Here is a 16447-nt window from a genome sequence, read left to right as displayed (position 1 = left end):
CATTCTAGGAGTCTGGTTTGGGGTTTGATCCCCAAGATGCCCTGAGGCTTGGTGTTTGGGACTGCACAGATGAGAAAGGGTGTGCAATGTCCCCAGTGGGATCCTCAGGCCTGAGACCCTTCCCCTAAAAGCCCTCGTGGGGGAGTTGCTAGCGGCCAAGGGGCTTGGGTTCACTTTCCTTGAAAATTGGCCACTGGCCTTTGGACCCGGGAAGTTGATTTACACCAACAGCAGAGAGGATTCGGACCCCGGAGAGAAACCGCAGACTTGGGGAAGAGAAATGACCAAATGCAGGTCACGCTGCCCAATCCTCCTCCGCTCTGAGTTCCCGTAAGAGTCTGGGATAGAATCCGAGCTTGGCGCCGCCACTCCGAGCTCCCGTGGGTACCAGACCGGCGGGTCAGCGGCTCCGGGAGGGAGCGGGAAATGGGTCTTGGATCATTCCTTTCCGGTCTCTGCTTGGAAGGAATCGGGAAGGGCTTCACCAGGGCCGCGCGCCCAGCCCCGGCGGGAGGCACACCCCTGACCCTTAGACTCTAAGGGCCCAGATGGGGGACAGGGGCTAGTGCGCAGCGCGACTGGCGCCCCGGGCCCCGCCGGCCAGGGTGCTGGCCTACTTCCCGGCCCCGGCCTCTCCACGTGGAGCGTCTCAAGTCCCTGGCACGGGGATTTGAACTGAGGAGGCCGGAGCGGCCGGGCCGCGGTGCCAGCACGCCATTGGCTGCGGAGGCGGCGTGACGTCAACGGGGCGGGGCGGGAGGAGCCTGGAAGGGGCGTGTCCCGGGCCACGGTCCCACCATGCCATTGGCTGCGGAGGCGGCGTGATGTCAACGGGGCGGGGCGGGGCGGGAGGCGCGGGAGGGGCCTGTAAGGGGACTGTCCCGGCCGCTCCCGCCCCGGCCGCCCGAGAGCCGCGGAGAAACGAGCGCCCGCGCTGCCATGGGCCGCCTCCCCGGGCGCCGCGCGGGACCCGCCGAGCGGAGCGCCCTGCAGCCCCAGCCCCACGCTCAGGCCTCCGGCCACCGAGGTAGGCGACAGACACCCACTTCCAGCCCTGACAGCCGCCTGGACCCTGCGCGGCCTGGGTGTGCTCCGCGAGGGCGGAGTGGATTGAAAAAGCCAGGGGTGGGGGCTGGGGAAGGGCGCGGAGACCCCCCTCCCGTATGCCCGAGGCCGGAATGCGCGCGAGGGGGCTCAGGTCCCTGGGACCCCGGAGCCGAGACCAGTGTCGGAGCGGAGCTGGAACCCTGAAGAAGGGGCGTCTGCGCGCGGCTCGTTTTCCCTTCCCCAGACTCGAACTCGCTGCCTGGCTCAGGACGCTGCCCGGGTGGGAGGCTTGGGCCTTTCCAAGGCCGACCCTCCGCCCAGAAACGGGGTACGGGTGCGAGTGGGCCCGAGCTCCCCCGTGGCGGCGCGGGCTCGGCGAAGGGGGCGTGTGCGCGCAGACTTCTCTCGGGGAAGATCCGAATTCAGCGCGCGGAGTGGCGGCGGCGAGCGCACCCGCACTCGCTCTCGTAGCCCCCCAACCGCAGCACTGCACCCCCACGCCACCCAGTGTCACCGCCGGGAGAAAGGAGGGGCAGGAGCCACCAGGAAGAGCCTGGCCACGGAGCAAATCCTGCCTCCGCCTCCGCCCGGGAGGATCGGGCCCCGAGCTAGGGCCCCCGAGCGTCCTGGCCCCAGTGTCCGCGGCCCCGAGCGGCTGGTTAATGATTTAATCCCTAGCGGGGAGCGGTTGGGCCCGAACCGCCGCCGCCGGCTCCGCCCTCGCCGCAGAGCGCCCCCCGGGCGGGCTACAAAACTGCCCAGCTCCCGGGTGCGTCCCCGCGACTGCTGGGGATCCGGAGGTCGCGGTGAGTGCCCGGACCCGGGCGCTGTGCTCCCAGGAGGAGACTGTACCCGGAGTGTGTGCGCGCGCGTGTGTACAGAGGGCGAGGGACCGGCCGTGAGTGTGCCTGTGTGTGCGCGCGCGCGCGCGCGTGCAAAAGGGCCAGGCCGGCTGCGGGGGGAGGGGTGCTCGCTGCTAACTCAAACCAGGTTCCCCGGGCCGGCCTGACGAGCTCCAGCTGCTCTGGGCGGTGGAAGTTTGCTTTTTCTCCCCGGGAGACTGGAGGGAAAGACACTGCGTTTTCTTTTCTCGAAACTTCTCCCGTGTCCACCCCGCCCCCCACCCCCGGCCATCCGAGAGCGGCTCTCGTGGCCCTTTGGCTGCGCCCAGGTTGTTGAGCGGTTCTGCGGGGGACAGGGGCGCTGGAGAGCCCATCTCCCCCCTTGGGCCCGCAGCCATCTGGACTGCAGAGCGCGCTCCCACCCGCGCCCGGAGCGTAAACAATGAGGGGCCCAGGGGCCGGCTGCAGAAGGCCCCCTGCGATGAAACTTCTCTGCCCAAGGCGGGCTTTCCAGTAACTCCCACCGGCCCCCACCCCCTGGCTGGGCTTGGGTGGAGGAGGGGGGCCCCAGTGGGGGGACATATTGAGTTTGAACAGAACAAAGAGCGGGCCACAAAGGAGGGCGAGTGGAGCTGTGGAACTCGAACTCCCCGAAAAGGGCCCCAGTGCAGTCAAGATCCAGCCTCCAGGCAGCCTAGGGCCTACAAAACAAGATTTCTACAGTCAGACCCCTGAGGGATGCCTGGGGGTGTCACTGCCTGGGGGTGGGTAGCTGGCCCTCTTGTGAGCCAGGGGAGCTACCATGGGTCGTGTCACCGGTCACCTAGACTGAATTATCTCATCCCAGTTTGGACTCTGACCTGCCTGCCACTCCTTTTGGACAGCTGCTCTTTCCCACAGAGGTGGCTGGGAGTCGCCAGAGTGGGCTTTCCTGCCCTCTTGGGAGTCCTGGTGAGGGGCCTGTTGGAGAGGCAGCCTGCTCCTGGGAGCTGGCAGTTTGGGGGTGGGTCCCTGCTGCTTGCTGTCCAGTGACTCAACTAAACTCCTTAACTCAGGCCCTCACTTCTACCCCGTCCTCCTATGGTCTAGGGTTCTGCCTCTGTGGGACTCCTGTCTCCTCTCATCTCTCTCAGACACAGCCCATGTTACCCCCTCCACACCTCCCCAGGGCCTTGCGGACTCTACTTCTCTCCACTGCCTTGGAGAGCCCGGACAGCCCAAGCCCAGAACCTGGGGTGGCCGAGCAAACTGGAGTCTTGTAGACAAAGCAGGGGGACATAGATCTTAAGATCTGGGGTATGGGCAAGGGGGCCCAAGAGAGGCCCCTGTATAAGGCTGGAGTTTTCCCAGAAGGGCTTGGGATTGGCACTAGTTCCCGGAATCTAACTCCCTGGCCCAGTGGAGTGGACAGGCTGTGCCCAGGTGTGGCAGCCAAGGTGTTTTGATACTGGTCCTGATATCCTGCTTCTCTCCCTGGTTTGTGTTGGACTGGAGAGGAAGAAGCCCAAGCTGGCCTGGATCAAGTCTCCCTGGGGGAGGGAGGCAGGGAGGCGCCTGTTCCTTGGAGGAAAGGGCCTTGGATTGATACCAGAGATAAGGCTGGGGGTGGGGCAAGGGTGGGGGTTGTTGAGCAATCCGAATTGACCCATGCAGATCTGGGATCTGGTGACCTACAGTATGGGGGTTGCCCTCCACCTTGGGAAAGGGAACCCAGCTCCCGGACTGCACAGGGGCATGTGGCAGGATGTCCTGCAGGCTGCTTCTAGCCTGAGTTCTGGGGTGCCTGTGTCTGTCCCCGTTCCACCCTCCCTTTCTGGCAGGGAACTGGAAGAAGGCGGAGGGGGGGGAGGGGGGTTGACGTGGTAACCGGACATGGCGCTCCCTCGCGTGTGCTTAGTCGGGAAGGAAGTTTGAAAGACTTCGTTTCCCACGTTCCTACTCTGAGGTCCCGGGCCCCTTAAGCAGGGGCTCAGACCCACCTCCTCCAGGAGATTCGGGCTTCCAGCCAGCCAGAATACTATGGAGGCCCCCGCACCCCCTGGCACTGCCAGCTTGCAGCGCTGGCTTCCCAGCCCACTTTTGCCAGGGACAGAGCCACTGGAGTTCCCCGCTCCGCCTCCCACGCTGAGGAAGGGGTTCCCCCTCCTGCCAGTCCACTCAAACTTGGAGCGTGCATGGGAGGAGTTGGAACATGTCAGGCGGCCCAGGAGAATTGCTTTGGACTCAGGACTGCCCTTTTTTGTGGCTCTCAGGACGAGGGCATCTGGGAAGCCAGGGCACCGAGATGGGAGGTGGGGTGGGGGTGGGGCCATGTTCTTGGTCCCCTAAATGAGCCTAGGCCCCACATCCCAGTGTCTGTTCTCAGCCCCTCCCCCCTTGGGGTCCCATCAGTGCAGCCCTTCTGTGCCCCTTGGAACATTGCCCTTGAAGCATCAGAAGGGGAAGCCCTGGGGTTTTCAGTCTCCATCAGAGGCTAGGAGAGACCCCTAGAGGCCACAAAAGGGCCCCCTCCACAAGGCCTCGTGGTGGGCTGTTTGGCAGTGAGTGATGACCCTCTGCTCATGACCCCAAGGACTGTGTGGAGGAGGGGTGGGGCTAGATTGGACTGGGCCTTTGCACATCCTTTGTGGCTAGTGGCAACTGGGATTCCCCACCCTTCCATTTCTGGGTTACTCCTAGCCCATGTCCTAAAGTAAAAAGGAGAGGGACTTTCTTCCCAGGAGACCTGGTGGTATAGTGGTTAGGAGTTTAGCTGAGTTCTGAAAGTTTAGCAGTTCGAAACCAACAGCCACCGTTCCCTGGGGAAAAAGACAGGGTTCTCTCCTCCTGTTAACAGTTCCAGCCTGGGACACCCGAGGGGAAGTTCCACCCTGCCCTGTCGGGCCACTGTGAGTGAGTTTGGTTTGAGTTGCCCTTTCTCCACCTCTCCCCACATCCACTCGGGAGACAGCTTGTCCTGGAGATCCTGTGGGACCAATCTCCTCTACCCTACAGGGTCACTTTGTGAGTCGGCTGATCGTTAAGGGTCCCCGGGGCCATTGTGACTCATGGAAACCCTATAGAGCAGGGTAGAAGTGCCCTGTGAGTTTCTGAGACTGTCACTCTTAGGGGTGGAGAAAGCCTTGTTGCTCTCTCAAGGAGCGGCTGGTGGTTTCGAACTGCTGGCCTGGAGGTTAGCAGCCCGGCTTGTAACCCTGATGCCACCAGGGCTTCTTCGTCAGCCCTTAGCAAAGTGAAAGGAGAAACCGCCCGAGCCCTACCTGAGAGAAGCCAGGCTCCCCTCACCTGTGTCATCAGAGGTTTAAAGGAGAGGTGGGGGGAGCAGAGGCCTGGAGGACAGGTCACTGAATAAACCCGAGAGCCATCTGCAGAGGGCAAGCAGAGAGGACCTGGGGACCGAGGCCTGAGGAGGCCCTGGCCCTGGCCCCTGCCTCACCCAGAAGCCTTTCCGGTGAGGTATATCTCCCAGGCCAATACTGTGACCCCTTTGGATTCAGGGCAGCAGGTGACAGTGCTCAGGGGGCCCCTGGCCATGCCGGAAGTCCCCTGACCTCCGAAGGGAGAGCTGGAGGTAAATCCAGCGTGACTGACAGGTCACCCTGTGACAGTGCTGTGGTCTGACGCCCCCCCCCCCCCCAAACAAACAAAGCCCAGGTTCTGTCTAATTCGTTCCGGCTCACAGCAAGCCCACGTGTGCCAGGAGAACCGGGCCTTTTAGGGTTTTCAGGCCGTAGATCACCAGGCCTTTCTTCTGAGGCAGCTCTGGGCACCCGTGAGGAGCCGGCAGCCCATCCTGTTGACTGGGAGGGACAGACAGTTGTCCACACCTTCTCAGGGCTCATGAGGAAAGTCACCCAGGGCACCTGACGTGCCGGGCTGAGCAGTTGTAACCCAGGCCCAGGCTCTTTACCCCACATCCCCCACTTGTGGGCTCCCCCCACCGTGAGACCCAGGAGTTCCCTGTCCCCCTCCCTGCTGGTTGGCCAGAACCCAGTGTTCCCTCTTGGGAGAAGCAAAGTGAAACAAAACAGGGCCTGGGATCTGATTGCAAGCCCAGCACTGCTTCCTTCTGAGATGGGGCAGGAGGGAGGAGCCCTTTCCAGCAGGGACGGGCAGCCCTGTCAGCTGCACAGAGGACCCCGCTACCATGTTCCCCTTTCTCCCCCTGGGACGGATCTGGTGGCTCAGCTGGGGACTCCAGAACAGACCTCGTAAACCCGTGAGGCTGCCGGATGTCCTTGACTCACTGGTTCCCGTGGTTGCCTTGACTCCTGGCTTGTGGCTTCCTGTCACTCCCCTCTCTGGCCTACCCCTCTCCCGGACCGCCTCCTGCTCTGGGCTGCCCTGCTCCCGGGCTGCAGGAAGGCTTTCTCCTCCACCCTGCTGCCAGTGGGTGGCTGCCCTGGCATCTCTCTCCCTGGCCACCCTCCCCCCTGACCCAGAGGCTAATGGCTCTGCTGCAAGGGTGGAAATGGAGGCTGGGACAAAGGAGTGAAGTGGACAGAGTGGCAGTCCTGGGGACCTGAGATTTAGAATTCTCAGGGTTGATCAGCGCTTTCCCTGGGAATTGAGGGGCTCTGGGACACTTAAGACTCAAGACATTTGAACTTGGAGTTTTATGCATGTCCAGTGGCTGTCCGGGCATCTGTGGCCTTTAGCAAGGGCCTGGGTCCCCACTCCACCCCCTCAGAACTCTTGGGAATGGTGTGTGTGGCAGGTTCAGATGAACATTGATTCCTCTCAGTGCCAAGCTTTCCACAGACTGACCTGGATAGCACTGGTACCCTCTGGAATCATCCGTTTTCCTCCCGGCAAAATGGGAGTGCTGATAAAAGCTCCCTGGGGTTTGGGGAAGAACGAATCTGTGAGGTGAACCCTTACAGACCCCCGGGACAGTGTGGGACGGGTAGATAACAAGGCGGTTTAATGGAAAGATGACATCTTGCACAAAGTGTCTGGGCCCTCAGCATTCCAAAGGCCCAGCTCTCTGCAGGAGACAGGCGATGCTTTCTGCTTCCGGTAAGGATTTACAGTCAGGAAACCCAGGGGGGCAGGGCTAGCCTGTCGTGTAGCATCGCTGTGAGTCGGTATTGACTCGATGGCAGTGCGTTTGGTTGGGTGCAGAATGGACGTTCAATCAAGTTCTCTTTGTGACAGATACTTCCTCAGGGTCCCTGGCCCAGGGAGTTTCCACGAGTTCCTGCCCTGAGGCTGGAGAAAGGATCAACTAACACTCATTTCTGTGAGTCAATCCTGACTCACAGAGACCCTACAGGACAGTACAACTGGCCCTTTGGGTCTCTGAGGCTGTCACTCTTTATGGGACCAGACAGCCTCATCTTTCTCCTGAGGAGCTGATGGTGGGTTTGAATTGCTGGCTGTGGTTAGCAGCCCAGCTATATTTTATTGAACTCATTGCATCCCAAAATATTATTCAGGCACCATGTAATGATATAAAAACAGTTTCCCAACTCATTGCCATCGAGGTGATGCTGACTCACAGTGGACCTATGGGACAGGGTAGACCTGCCCTGTGAATTTCTGAGCCTGTTAGCTCTTTGCAAGAGTAGAAAGGCCGTTTTTTCTCCTGCAGAGCAGCTGGTGGTTTCGAACTGCTGACGTGACAGTCAGTAGCTCAACACATAACCACTCCACCACCAGGGCTCCTTTTTGAGATAGTTTACATTCTCTGTTCTTCAAAATAAAACAAGACACCCCGTGTCTTTGGCAGCTGCCCGTGCCAGTCTGGTGCCCGAAGATCTGGGTTTGAAGTGCATGAAACGACAGTTGAAAAAGCTGAGCTGCCTGTTCAGGGTGCCCCAGGCATACATAGTTTTCAAGCATGGCCTCCAGCACCTGCCTCTACATCCTAAATAATTGAAATGTGAAATTGGGTTTCTCGGTGGCATTGGCCACCTTTTGAGCACCCAGGGACCGTCTGTGGCTGAGAGCTCCCGTGTGGAATGCTGGAGGTGCGTTTGAGATGCTCCGGCCGGCAACAGTGCTCTGACATGATGCTGTACGGAACAAGGTATCAACAAGGAATGGAGGAGGCGAGATTGTTAAGTTTCCGACACTGGGCTTGTCTACTGACAAAACCCCAGCGGTTTCATCGTAAAGCTGATGAAAGTGTGTACGAGACTATAGATACTCTCATGTGCCGGCTAAAACCACGCAGGAAACAAGGTGGGGGCAGGAGCCCTCGTGTTGCTTTGGGATAGGTGTTGAGCTGCCGACCATAAGGTTGGTGGTTCAAGCCCACTGACTGCTCGTGTAAAGATTTACAGTTTCCTAAATCCTATATAGGGTCGCTGTGAGTCAGACTCTGCTTAGTGGTTTTTCACACCCTCCAGTTTATGGAAAGAGTCACACATCTCTTTAAACGCTGAACTCCCAAACCAAAAACTCAATTGAGTTGATTCTGACTCATGGTGACCCTGTAGGCAGGGGCTTCTGAGATTGTCACTCTTGCAGAGCATAGAATGCCTCAGAGATCGAAATGGATTTAATATTTAAAGAAGTAACATTCCCAGGAAAAGGGCATATTCCTTCCATTGTATAAAAAATGGAGGGAGAGAGAAGAAAAAAAATGGAGGAGAGGCGGCAAGTGAGCAAACGCCAAGAGAAAGACCGTGGACCGGCGGCAGTATCCGGCCACTGCCACGGAGTTGATCCCGATGCACAGGGAGCCTGTGGGACGGCGTGGAACTCCTTCTTGGGGTCGCCGGGTCTGCATGGGCAGAGACAAACCAATGGCAATCGTCCTCAAATAGCCACGCTTGTTAGTAAGCAGAGAGCTGCAGGAGATCAGTTGGTGGCCAGGGGTGTGGTGTGTGTCTGTGTGTCTTTCTCAGTGCAGCCAAAGAAAGGATCTTGGCTGGTGTCAGACACCCATCAGCTTCTGTTGCCGGGACTGTACTTTGGATAAAACCTTGGTCGAGTTCGAGATAGCAATAGAAAACAAAAAGTAGTTTTTGCTAGCTTCCAAGATTCTAACTCGTGGAAATTGTTACGGATGGGTGTGCAGGGGCCAAGCAGGGAGGGTTTTGGTTACAGAGTTAGAGCCAGAGTCTGGAAGAGATCAAGCATCCACCAGCGGCCAGCTGGATGGAGAACCTGAAATACTAGGACCTCTAGAGAAATGTAGCGTTATTCACTAACATGTAATTATTTTCACCCAAAAGTGAACAATGGCCTGCTTCAGTCACGTAGCTACAATACAAAGTGTTACATGTATGATAAAGAGGAAATTAGTGGAATCCCTGGTATTCCACTGAAAGCAATTGAAAACCCATATGTAATTTATACAGTGTCTCATAGCTCTGTTTCATGTGCCTGGGCGGCAGAGACAGGGAAGATCCTCAGCTCAAACCGGAAGGTTAGTAGTTCAAAGCCACCCTACGTGTACCTTCGAAGAAAGGCTTGGTGATCCACTTCTTATTGATCACCCTCACTGCCACCGGCTCATAGGGACCCCAAAGGACAGAGTAGAACTGCCCCTGTGGGTTTCTGAGACTGTCACTCTTTGCGGGAGTAGAAAGCCTCTTGTTTCTCCCAGTGAGCAGCTGGTGGTCTCAAGCCTCTGACCTTGTGATTAACATGACCACTACTCCATCGGGGCACCTGGGGAAAATCTTACTGATCCCAGCCACTGAAAATCTGTGCAGCACAGTTCGGATCTGAAACGTGGGGTCGCCGTGGGTCAGTAAGGACTGGGCAGCTCGTGTGGGCACTGACTGTTTTTGTAAGAGTAAGCAGAAACAGACAAAGCCCACACATTTCATCTAATCAGATCAGTCCAAAATAGCACCCGAAGTTCAGCATGGGGTATTCCCTGGATATTGTATATTCTTCTTTTTTTTCCGGCATCCTGAGTCTTTGAATTGTATCCTCTTTGCACCTACTCCATTGCAAGTACTCACTGACTGACTGAGGCTGCTGACCACCACACTGGACCCCCGGGTATTAATGCAGGGCCGTGGGTGGTGCAAACGGTTTGTGCTCAGCTGCTAACTAAAAGGTTGGTAGTTCTAACCCACCCAGCGACACTGAAGAAGAAAAGCCTGGTGATCCTCATCCACGAAGCCTCCCCCCAAGAAAACCCGGCGGACAGAGCCCAGTGCTACACCGTGTGTAACACGCAGGGCAGCCATGGCCCCATGGGGACATGTTTGGTTAAAATGTTTTTCTTTTAGGGGTAAGTGGATAAACTAGGGAAACACATCCACAGAAACTCACATGTACTTAAGAGAGAGTTTTATATAAAGGGTAAGTGTACATTAAGAAAGCATCCCAACCCAGTGCTGGCCAAGCCCTTAAGTCCAACATTAGCCCGTATGTCTGACACCAATCTACAGAGTCCTCCGCCATCTCACAAAACACACGCAATGACGGACGCTGACTGCAGGAGGAAAGCCGAATCAGTGAGCGTGTCAGCATCTCAGGCTGGCAGGGTCTCCACACGGCTCCTCCTGCACCCAGGGCTGCATCGGGCTAGGTCCATGTGGCTTCTCCTTAGGGATGTCTTGCAGGAATTAAGCCTTGCCAGCTGAGGCAGAGAACTGGCTAAGGCAGCCACACACGGGTCTGACCATCAGAGAGCAAGAGACCCAAGAACCAGAAAGGCGAGGTTCACTGAGCCATTTATCTCTCCGCTCTTCAATTAATCAGACGTGTTCATTGGCCAGGTTGGCACAGTAAACCTTATCTATCTCACCGTGGCAGTCGTACCTTGACAGGGAACTGCCAGAAACCCAAGCCCGATTCAGAAGACGTGGAACAAGGAGTAGGTAATGGAAAGAGATTTTCTGTGTTTCTTTACAAGCCATGAAAGATGCTCATACCAGAACCTGTACCCAGACCAAGAGGCAGTTTCCTGGGCCAGAAGCGGGATACTGCCCGCTTTATAACTGGAATCGCTGTGCAGTAAGGTGCAATCCTGTCTGCTGAACACACGATCCAAGAAGCCGGACTCTGGAGAAGCACGCGGCTTCAGGGGGGGAGGTGGACTCATTAGCGACCTGTGGTAGGCAGGTGGTACAACCTTGCATGCTGCAGGTGAAGAGGACTTGAAGCGCTTGCTGAAGGACATGAAGTTCCTGCCTTCAGTTTGGATCCGCATGCTGGTAAAGACGGCGCAGACCCTCAGAACTGGACCGGGAGCAGCATCGTGCCACAGAGAAGACCTTGAAGTTGTCGAAGACTTTGCTTTCCTTGGACTCAGGGTTGGCACCTGTGGAAGCAGCTGTCGGGATCGGATGATGTATCTATCACATTGGCTCATCTGCTACAAGCCACCTCGTTTGAAGCGTTCAGAAGCAAAGATGTCGCTCTGAGGATGACCGGGGCTTTGGCCCACGCGGTGGTAGGTTCCATCACCTCCTAGGCTTATGAAAAGCTGCACCGTGAATGGGCTTGCTCTGTGTTGGCGAAGAATACCATGGACTGCCTGTCAGCAGAAGGCAGGGATGTGGTTCGGAAGAACAGCCAGGATCCTCCTGAGAAGTGGGGACGGCCTGGCTTTGACGCATGTCCTCTGGATTTATTCAGCAGAGGGGACCCGGCCTTGGAAAGGGACAGCCAGCTTGGAAAAGTAGAAGGCCAGCCCAAAGGAAAAGAGAGGGAACCCCTCGGAGAGATGAATTGACATCCCCATGGCTGATCGTGAGGGTGGTGCAGGGCCCCATGGGCCGTTTCATTCCCTTGTATAAAAGGATCCCTGAGTCAGAACCACCTGGAAGGCACCTAACACCCAACAGAGAGGCAGCAGAAAGTGGAGTCGCTGAGAAGCCCTGGTGTGGTCTGTTTGCTTCTGCCTTGGCATAGTGTTGGGCTGCTAACCACAAGGTCAGTAGTTCGAAACCACCAACCGCTGCTCCTCGGGAGAAAGATAAGGCTGTCCATTCCCATGAAGAGTTACCCTCTCGGAAACTCACAAGGGGGCAGGGCTACCCTGTCCCGAAGGGTCACTGTGAGTCGGGATCCACCCGATGGCAGGGAGTTTTCTGGTGGTGCCCTTCTCCAGTGTCCTGATCGTGCCCTTCGCCATCCCTGCCCTCCCCAGCCCCACATGCTCCGGAAAGCAAGTAGTGAGTGAGATTGGGGCCCGTTCACTTTCGCTTCCTCCAGAGGGCACCTCCTAGACAGAGGATGCTGACCTCCAGGAAATGGGATTGGCCGGGTGTGGCCGGACAGCCGCCCTGCTGGGCCAGTGGGCCTGCTGGGGATTGGCTGGTAGGCAGGGAGGGTGGAAGGAGCGAGCTTGGGCCCCCAGCCTGGGAAGTTTCCAGAGCAGGGCTAGGCAGGCGGTCAGGCTCTGTTGCCCGGGCTTGGGTACCAGCCCATCAAAGAACAGGCTGAGAAAGCAGAGCTGCCGATCCACGATCCGAGAGGCAGGTCTGTGTGTGGAGCCTGCTCCTGGGCATGCCGGGCGTGGGCTGGGGTGGGTGGGTGGGTGGGTGGGTGTGTGCACGGGAGGCTACTCGGTGGGAAGAAGCAAGAGTCCTGGGTTGGAAGCGGCTGCTGCAGTTGTCGCAGCGACCCTGCAACTGTTGCTATTAGTGGCCATCAGGCCGTGGTGGCCCTGCTGACACCTAACGCACAGTAGAACCGAGCCGTAGGATTTTCAGCACGGGGACCTCTTGGAAACAGATCCCAAGGTCTGTCTTCCCCAGTACCTCTGCCTGGGTTTGAACCACCAACCTTCCCCCTAGCAATTGATCATTGAACTCTCTGCGCCACCCAGGGAGCTGACTTCAAATGCTGCCCTGGAGGGCGGAAGGGGGCAGGGGTGGTGTTTGCAAATCCTTAATGAGTCAGTCCAGTGAGTCTTGGTCTCAAGGGCTAAAGAATGATGCTTCCCGGGTCGGGGTGCCCCTCCTGCAGACACCACGCAAGCACCCTAAGGTCTTAGAGAAATGGGTTCCCTTCACAGCCTTCATTTCTCCTTTCTGTGCAACGAGCCCTCGGGACACCCTCCTGGCAGGGATGCCATGAGTATAGCTTAACTTTATGTCCACATCGTGCCCGCCACACAGCAGGCCCCAGCGAGCGGGCCGGTTATACTATTTCTGTGCAGGGCTCGGCGGGCAGCCGGAAGCACCGGTTCTGGTTGCCCAGATGTGGCTTGTGCCCTGTCTCCCTTTCTCTGCTCCCTCGGAGCCATCTGCCCGAGCAAGTGGGGGGCTGTGAAGGCAGCAGCCCTGCACCTGCCTGGGATCTCTCCTCGGGGCTCCTGGGAGCCGTGCTGTTAGAAGCTGGCCTCCAACTCCGGGCTTCGATAACACTGGAAAAGGGCCCATCTCCGGAGCGGTGGGCGGGTGGCTATCTCTCATCTCCTGCCCGGCTCTGGAGGCTCAAGCATCAGGAAGCAGCTGTTGGGGAATGGAGTTCTTGGGTGGGGGTGGGGGCCAGGTGTCCCGTCTCCCAGCTTCACCTGCCAACAGGGTGCTGTGGCGCACCCCCCTTCCGCCTCCTCAGGGGTGTAGGACAAGGGCAGACCTAACACGCACGTGAGCAGGAGCCACCTGGCCGGAGTTTGGGGGAGGGAGGGGCCGAGGACAAACATGGGAAGGGGACTTCATGGGCGAGGCTGTGGTGGGGTGGAGTCCTGTCCTCCCTCAGCCCCCAGGAAGTACCTCGTGCTGGGCTGACGCCCAAGCTATGAGAACTGGATCGTTTTAAGCTGGTTCTAAAGGTAAACCTCCACCTTAATCCTTTGGTGCCTTGGGTTTTTGTGTTGGGGGTTTTACTGAGACAATATTACCACGTTCAAGAGAACACCTTTTCCTTTTATTTTTATTTTTTTCACCTTTTCCTTTTAAAGGGGCCTGTTTCCCTCCCAAGCGTAACCTAAGTCCTACATTCCTCTGCTTCCCCACCCTGTTTGCATTTGGGTGTTTTGTTCCTTTCCCCCACCGAATAGGACGTGGCGGGCGGTTTCTCACCGGATGGACAATCAGTTGGGTCCGTGGGCCTGAGTGGCCTTAGCGCCTTTCCCTTCTTGTCTCCAGCCTCTTGCTTGTGCGTAAGCCTGCGGTGAACATCTGTGCAGGGCTCCGCCCCCTCCTCCTTTCCTCTTTTTGAAAGATATCCAGATAGGAAGGTGACGGAATGACCTCCTCTTAAAGCCAGGTTTGAAGGAACCTGGTTAGAGTTGCAGGTACTCTCCAACCACCTGGTGCTGGGATCACGGTGAGTTGGGCAGCTCTGGGGCCAGGCTGTGCAGCCCTGGTTCAACTTGGTGGCACCAAATGCCAGCAACTTGGTGGGGGTGGGGGCAGAGAGGGGGAGGTGAGCTGCTTCCTCCTTCGGTTCCAACCCACCCCCACCTCCCTTCCCCTGCCCTTGATGAGGACAGGTTGCTAACAGATGGGAGATTAGCCTGGTGCCAGCTAATGAGTGGAACAGGTATTCTCAGGGAAAGACCTTGAGATTAGACGGCAGGAGACTGCATCTGGCCCCATACCAGCTCTGTGACATTCACCCCGCCCCTTGGGTCAGCCCCAACAGCATATGCAAAGCCCTGGGCTACCTGCTCTCAGGCTGGGCCCCCCCTCAAGTGTCAGGGAAGTGGGTGTTTCAAGGAGGGTGACCCAGAGGCTGCTGTCTTTGAGCCTCTCCGAGGACACGGCAAGAAGGACCAGAGCCGAGTGGACAGAAAACGTCCATTTCTGTTGCTTGGGCTTGCTTTCCCAAGAGAAGGACCACTGGAAGCTCAGAGCACACGGTTGGTGGTAGGTCCACGGACTGCTGTTGCTGCTTTGGGGGCAATTCTGACTCAAATGGAGAATGACCCATCCCTGGGCCCTTCCTCTCATGCAGGCCTCACCCACCACCACCACCCCCACACTCCCGGGGGCTCAAACCACTCACTGCCCACGAGTCCATTTGGACTCAGACTGATCCCCTGGGACAGGGTCCACACAGCAGCATTTAAAGGAGTAGAAAGGCCAGTGTTTCTCCCTGGGAGCGGCTGGTGCTTTCGAGCCACTGACCTTGCGGCTAGCAGTCCGACAGGTAACCAACCACCTTCAGATCACTCGTCTGTCTGTCTGTCTGAGGATGCGTTGAAAAGCATCCGCTCGAACATCAGAAAGACCTGCTCACCTGAGAGCAGCGTCCAGGTGTGGGGCTGGTGGTTCCAGCAGCGTCTTCTCCATCCGGGTCTGTCTTTCCAACCCGCCCCCTGAAAAACCCCAAGCTCGCTCCCCCTCCCGTGCACAGCACGTGGAATAGGCAAGTGTGCTGCCCCGTCCTCAGAGTACTGACTTCTCGTTCCTTCTGATGGCTCCTGTGAGTACCAGGAACAAAAGGATGTCTGAAGAGGCAAGGTCAGGGCTGTCAGGTAGGCGGGGTGACGTCCCCCCTCGAGATTCTCCTGGGACAACCCTGGGACCCTTTGAGGACGGCCAGATGCCTTGTCAAGAACGGAAAAGGATTCCTCAGCACGACCTTCCCGGTCCTCTGCTCCTCCGCGTGGTTCTCCGCTTTCTTCAGACTTCTCCCAAGTCCTCTCGGTCATCCCATGACCTTGAGAAGGTCCCTGCCGTCCCCGAGCAGTCACTGTCACCTTCTGCGCCGACCTCTGTCTTACGTTGAAATGACGCGTCAGATGCCCTCACGCTCTGCCATCCAGTTGATGCCGACTTAAAGTGACCCTGTGGAACACGGGCCCCTGGGGCTGCAGTGCTTAAGTGTTGGGCTGCAAGCCGCATGGTCGGCAATTTGAAACCAACAGCAGCTCCTCAGGAGAAAGACTGGGCTTTCTGCTCCTGTAAAGAGTTCCCGTCTCGGACACCCACAGGTCAGTCACGGCGGGTCTGCACTGATTCGATGTCAGTGGGCACAGGACAGGGTAGAACTGCCCTCTGTGAGTCTCTGAGACTAACCGTTTATGAGACTAGAAAGCCCCCGACTTTGTCCCTTGGAGATGCTGGTGGCTTCCAACTGTGGACCATGTAGGTTGTAGCCCAGCGTGCCACCACAGTCACGAAAGGCACTTACTCCTGTGGAAAGTTAGTCTTGGAAACCCACCCTGCCCGGTAGGGTCGCTGTGAGTCAGCATCGACCCGATGGCAGTGAGTTTGGGTTTTGGCGGGGGTTAGTAAGGAGACTTGGGTATATGACCGGGAGGATTTGGTGGGCCTGTCCACCCGTCACAGAGGCAGATTCACACCTGTGTTGTTGTTGTTTGGAGGAAGCCTGTGCGTGTGTGATCCGAGCCGTCCGTGGCAGCAATACTTGGACTTAGCCGTGCGTGTGTGCACCTGATGCCCTCTATCGTTTCGTTAATCACGGGGCCCCTAAACTTTTTCTCTACTGCCTGTTTTCCTTCTGGGCACTGGTGGCTCTGTGGTTGGCTTCCCGCTTGTGTTAGGCAGGGTTCCCTAGGAAAAACAAACCAGGACACTTGGGATCTTATGTATGTATATATAGAAGGATAGGTTTGTACAGCGATGAGACAGTTTATTGTGCCAGCCTGGCTGATAAACGCAGGTGGGATTGACTGAGGGGCGGAGAGATGGATGGCTTGGTGAGCCTTGCCTTTCTTGTCTCTC

The 16447-nt window shown here is 57.6% G+C and overlaps 1 protein-coding gene across 1 annotated transcript in view; it reads left to right on the top strand.

Annotated features, from left to right (window-relative positions):
* Window positions 1-942: 942 nt before the first annotated feature.
* Window positions 943-16447, top strand: part of CDC42EP4 (CDC42 effector protein 4) — a 27389-nt gene continuing 11884 nt past the window's right edge. The window contains exon 1 of the mRNA XM_045299640.1: window positions 943-1027. The gene's annotated coding sequence lies outside the window, so the exon portion shown is untranslated. The remainder of the gene's footprint in view (window positions 1028-16447) is intronic.

Source organism: Echinops telfairi, unplaced genomic scaffold, assembly GCF_000313985.2.
Source record: "Echinops telfairi isolate 266 unplaced genomic scaffold, ASM31398v2 ScPeMD7_7458;HRSCAF=8496, whole genome shotgun sequence".
Classification (NCBI taxonomy): Eukaryota; Metazoa; Chordata; class Mammalia; order Afrosoricida; family Tenrecidae; genus Echinops; species Echinops telfairi.
The sequence above is the reverse complement of the archived record's forward strand: the minus strand, read 5'-3'. Positions and strand labels throughout refer to the sequence as shown.